We start from the raw sequence: 6,000 nt of genomic DNA on the forward strand, positions 1-6,000 counted from the left end.
GTCCTACCGTAATATTACTTCATCTGATACTTGTTTATTAAAAAAACCCAAAAGGTGATATATTTATAACGACAAAAAACATTTAAATATTTAATTAAATATTACAATATAAAATAATGACTTAATATTACAATAATATCTCTCTCCTTGTATAAAAGAGGGTTTGCATTCCCAACTACACCCATTTCTACAAAAGGGAAAAACTTCACCATGTTAAGGTTTTTCTGTCAAAGTCAAGTGAGGGTCGAATTTAATACCATACATAGTTATAGTTGTGTGTAGGTTATTTTGTATGATAAAAATTTACAAAAGCTTAAGGCTGCTATGCATGTCAAGTATTAAGTGTGTAGAAACAAAAAGAGATAAATTTTCATATTTTATTTTTTTTATCTTTCTAAATGTCTTAGTCTCCTTGTTAAGTAATTTTGTTTTATTTCTAGTATCTATAAATTATTTATATCGCGGCATGATGGCATTATAAAGTTGATGGTGTGACATGATGAAATCTCAAATAACGTGAATTACGTGCATTTTTTGTTCAATCCTCCAAATGATTTATTTTGGGTCAATGTGTGTTCATTCTTTTTAAATAATTGGTGTTATATAACATGAATCATATGCAGGCAAGAATTCGTTTTTTTGGGAAGGTACCAAACCAAAAGAGATCATCACCGACCCTGAGCAAATCAAAGAAGACGCATGTTCTACATCGGTCAAATTTGGGATTCAACAACGGTGCTTGATCGTTTTTTATTGTAATGATGTTGAAACTTAAAAATTTCAACAACGGTCCATAAGTGACCGTTGTAGAATTGCATTTATTTCTAAATCGGTGTTATATTAATGACCGATGTAGAAACCTTAGTTTCAAATACGTTGTTGACATCAACAACGACGTGGATCTCAGATTTTCTACATCAGTATTGACGTAGGCACCGATGTAGTAAGATGCTCTTCTAAGTCGTTTTTAAAGTGAGCAACGATGTTGATCTTGGATTTTCTACATCGATGCTGATGTAGGCACCGATGTAGTAAGCTGCTCTTCTAAGTTGTTTTTAAGTTAAGCAATGATGTTGATCTTGGATTTTCTACATCGGTGCTGACTTAGGCACCGATGTAGTAAGATGCTCTTCTGAGTCTTTTTTAAGTTAAGCAACGATGTTAAAAACATATTTAACCTGCAGAGTAATTTGAGGTTAATTAAAATAAATTATTTATAATGAAAAAATTATCTATAAATAAAATTATATAACATATTAAAAAAAACTTATTGTTTATAAATATGACTATAGTGATATTTGCTAGCTATAAAACATAAATAGCTATAAAACAAGAATACAATCCCCACTTATGCTCAGACTTGAAAGAAATAGCAAAAATAGAAGATATAACTATTAATCTGATAAAAAAAAAAGATAAAGCTATTAATTCAGATGACTTTACAGGCTAGAATAAGACTATTGAAGATCATAAAAAATACCTTTCCAAGATTAGGTGTCATTCCAGGAGTTGTGAAGCATTTGTCAACTTTGAGCTTATTTTTACCACCTATAAGTGTATATAGCTATGTTAGATATGTATAATGTAGTTTATAAACTTTAATATTGTTGGGAGGAAAAATTATAGTTGCTAAGGCACCAAAGACATATTTAAAATTACAAAAAGTCCTATAAGCACCTTACACAAAGAAATAAAGAACTAAAAAATCAATGACACAGAAATTAAATACATGTATACTTGAAAAAGATGATAAACAAGTCCTGGTTCAGCCACATAAACAAGCCCACAATGGAAACAGAAGTTTCTATGTCTATAAAGTATCACTATAGTGCACTGAGAAACTTAAATTTGGGCAATTGTCTCTAAACAGAAGACTAAAATTTGAATTTTGGGCCTCTTAGTCTAGTAGTAATGCCTATAAGAATACTTTAGTTTAGTCAAAAGACCGACAACATACTTATTAAGATTTCCTACTTTGCCATTCTCTGTATTTTACATTAAATTTAATCTGACAAACTCTGAAGACAAAAAAAAACCATTTTCAAGGTTCAAAGTTTTCTGATTTTCAACTCATGAAGTGAGCAAGGAAACACACAGTTCAAACCATAAATTCAATACCTATGTTTGTATAAGTGGTTGAGGTTGCTAATCTTGAGCTAATGCATATGCTTGCGGTTGAGACATTCTATAGTAAGGTTCTTTTAGATCAAGTTTGTAGGATGATGTTTGAAGAATTCCTCCTTGTTCAGCACTAGGACCCCACATTTTAGCTAAATGCAATTTGAAATTTTGCTTATTAACATGATCGTGCAAGTGCCAAGTAAAGCAATAACAAGTAAAAGAAAAGAGAGATTACCAACCTAACAATGTCAAGTATATTGTATAAGTCTGTGCATTGTGGCCAATCAAGTGAAGCTGTCTATATTTGTCTCCAAATCAGAATGCTCTTAGTTGACAAGAAAAGAACAACACATTCTTCCCACTGTACAGTAAACTAATGTCAATATTGATTAAATCTATGTAAGAAGTATAAACCTGTGTTACGACACCTATTAATGTTCTATTATTATTTTTTACCTCAACCACATTTTCCACTACCTCCCACTTATGCCTTCATGGGCCTCACTCTCACTTCACTTCCCTGTAATTACCATACCCTTACATATGGACCTATTTGGTGCACTGCCAGGAACTAACAAGTTGAATCAAAAGTTTTTCAACAATTTCATGAGCCAAAATTCCCCCATTGACCCCCATATCTCTGATCCTCAACCATAATTCCAATTCAGACCACCCTTTACCTTTGAGGCTCAGCTCTGTAGTCAGATTTTTTCATGAATGTATCCATGTATTGGATATTTGGATTGTTCCTTTATTTTGGAAGTTGTTCCTGTAATTTGGTCCATAAGATTAGCATGACATGTCACATAGAAAATTAGTGTCAGTTAATGTTCAAACATGAAACTGCACTTGATATAGTTATTTTTCAACCACACCCGCCATTCTTTTCTGGTATATGTGCGTGCTTTTAAGTGTCACAATGGTCAATTTAATATAGGTATGAGCAACCCATCAAATGATTAGAGGAAAACAGTCAGTCCCTGTTAGACAAGTGGCCTCAGATATCTTAAGAAGGGGGGGTTGAATTAAGATATTGCAAACTATTTCCCCAATTAAAATTCTATTTCACTTTTTATGCAAGTTACAAATTCCCTTTAAAAATGAACTCTTAAATAATGATTCAAATAGAACAATCTGAATATAAATATAAAGCAATAATAAATAAAAGAGTTTAAGGGAAGAGAAAGTGCAAACTCAGATTTATACTGGTTCGGCCACACCCTTATGCCTACGTCCAGTCCACAAGCAACCCGCTTGAGAGTTCCACTATCTTGTAAAATCCTTTTACAAGTTCTGAACACACAAGGACAATCCTTCCTTTGTGTTCAGAATCCTTTTACAACAAGAGACCCTCGGTCTCTCAATCCCCTCATAGAATTTAGAAAGAAGAGAAGAATGAATCTCTCTTGAAAGAGATAGATTTTACAATTTGAGCACTCAATTGATTCCTTATTGAATTGCAAGTGTATTGGCCAAGGAATTCTTAAGAGGATAAAATGTTTTTGCTCTTTGAGAGAATAAGACTTGTTGTTATGAAAAACTCTGAGCAAAATCCTGTTCCAAGTCACATATAAATAGACCTATGGTGGTCATTCAAAAACCATTTGAAAAGATGTGACTCTTAGAAATAATTTTCTGAAAATTTCCTCTGGTAATCGATTACAAGATTTGTGTAATCGATTACAGGTTTTAAAATTTGAATTAAAACGTTTATTAACTGCTGGTAATCGATTACCAAGATTGTGTAATCGATTACACAATCTAAAATTTTGAATTCAAATTTTAATAGTTGTTGTAAACCATTTTTGGCCACCGGTAATCAATTACCAGAGAGTAAATCTCTTGAAAAAGACTTTTTAACTTAAATTACTTGTCCAAACCTTTTGCTCTTTCAATTAGGAATTCCCTTCCTAAAGTACTAGTGATCATCTGGATGTTGTGTCTTGTATTCTTGAATCATTGTCTTGAATTTAAACTTGAAAAGCGCATTTGCATCATTTGCATCAAATCATCATGATCATCATCAAAACATCAAAGTCATTAGCTTCTACAATCTCCCCCTTTTTGATGATGACAATTTAAGTCCTGAAATCAAGATACAAGTAAGCAATGTATATGCATAATATATTGCGCGTTCACTCCCCCTATGTTTTGGAATTGACGATCACTTGATTTCTAAGCTTCTCTACCACCCATTTTTCTCCCCCTTTGGCAACATCAAAAAGCCAAAGTTCGTGGAAATCAATACAGATAAAATAATGAAGTAGACAAAGATCAATTATAAGTCATAAACAACCAAAATCATAAATAAGTCATAACCAAAATATAATCCAAACAGTCATAATTTAAAACCACATAGAATCTAAACATAAAAGACTCAAGTCCAAATACTAAAAGATAAATTAAGTGTAGAAAATGATAACTTAACTACCATATCCAAAATACAAGGCTTAAAAGAAAATTAGAAACTAAACTCTAAGAAGGTGGAGGTGGTGGTGGAAGGTCGAAGCTCTGACGAATATAACCCACATCTTTTTCAAGCTGTGTGAGATGGATATCCATGCCGGCAAAGCGAGTATCCAGAGAATCAAAATGTTCGCCAACATAAGTACGAAGACCCCGTAATTCGGAAAGAACTTCAGTCATGAGGGCTGAATCATCTCGCTAAGGAGGAGGAGAAGGAGTACGCTCATCTTGAGGAGGAAGTGCATCTTTCTTCAGCCATTGACCATTCATCATCAAGCGGAATTTGAAAATGACGGAGAAATAGAGTGACCAATTAAGGGTAAGGGAGAGGTGCATTGGCCCGTGATGCCTTATGTATTCGGTACCGAACCAAGTGAGCCCAGTCGATCTGACGATCGGTAAGGAAAGCCCACATCAAAATCAAGTCCTCCTCAGAGGCTTGAGCCAAATTTGAAGACCAGGGAAGCAAAATTCTAACAATAATGTAGTGCATGATGCGATTATCAAAAGTTAATGATCCGGCCAGCAATCTACCGGTCATTTCAGCCTGGTCATTGCAAACCATACGGCGAGCATCATGACTAGAGTAATCAAATTTCCAATCATCAAAAATGGTGCCCTCAAAAGGTGCACCTTGACTGGGTAATTTAGTCAAAGAAAAGAACAATGATTGATCAATGATCATGGGAATACCATGCACCTCAGAAGAAAAAATGCCATCCTGAATTTTTAAATTGCAGTAAAAGACTTTGACAAGTTCAGGATAATAAGGCAATTTTAATGACATGAAATCAACCAAGCCAAAATTTTGAAACACTTGATAACAGTCAAATGTCTCATCATTGAAGAAATCTACGTCTAGGTACTTAGGGTCTAAAATGATCCTAGAAGAAAATGGAGAAAGGTACCGTAGACGCTGATCATCGGAAGAAAACAGAATGGATGATCTTGGAGATGACAAAGAAGGATGGATAGGTGTTGTGGGTGATTCGGATGGTCCGTGGCGGCGATGGGCAGCAGCAGCGACGGTGGAGGATGATCCCTTTCTCTTCTTTGACGATTCTGCCATTTGATGAAGTTTTAGTGAATTTCAATCGGTGGAATCCAAAGAGGAGTGAAAAAGAGGAAGATTGGGCTTTACGGGACGTGTTTTGGTGAAGAATTGAGGAAGATATGAGAATTTGAAGATTAGGGATGAAGGAGGCTCGAAAACGAGGGTAAGGCTGCGCAGTGTGACTGGTTTTGTGAGTATTTATAGAAGGGGACGAAGTGTAATCGATTACAAGATATGCTAATCGATTACAGGAATAATAAGCCTTATGGTAATCGATTATAGGCTGCCTGTTCTTGTGTAATCGATTACAGTGAATGGTAATCGATTACCAGAGCATAAACTAGGCTATTTCCTCTAAA

Source organism: Glycine soja, chromosome 15 (genome assembly GCF_004193775.1).
Source record: "Glycine soja cultivar W05 chromosome 15, ASM419377v2, whole genome shotgun sequence".
Taxonomy (NCBI): Eukaryota; Viridiplantae; Streptophyta; class Magnoliopsida; order Fabales; family Fabaceae; genus Glycine; species Glycine soja.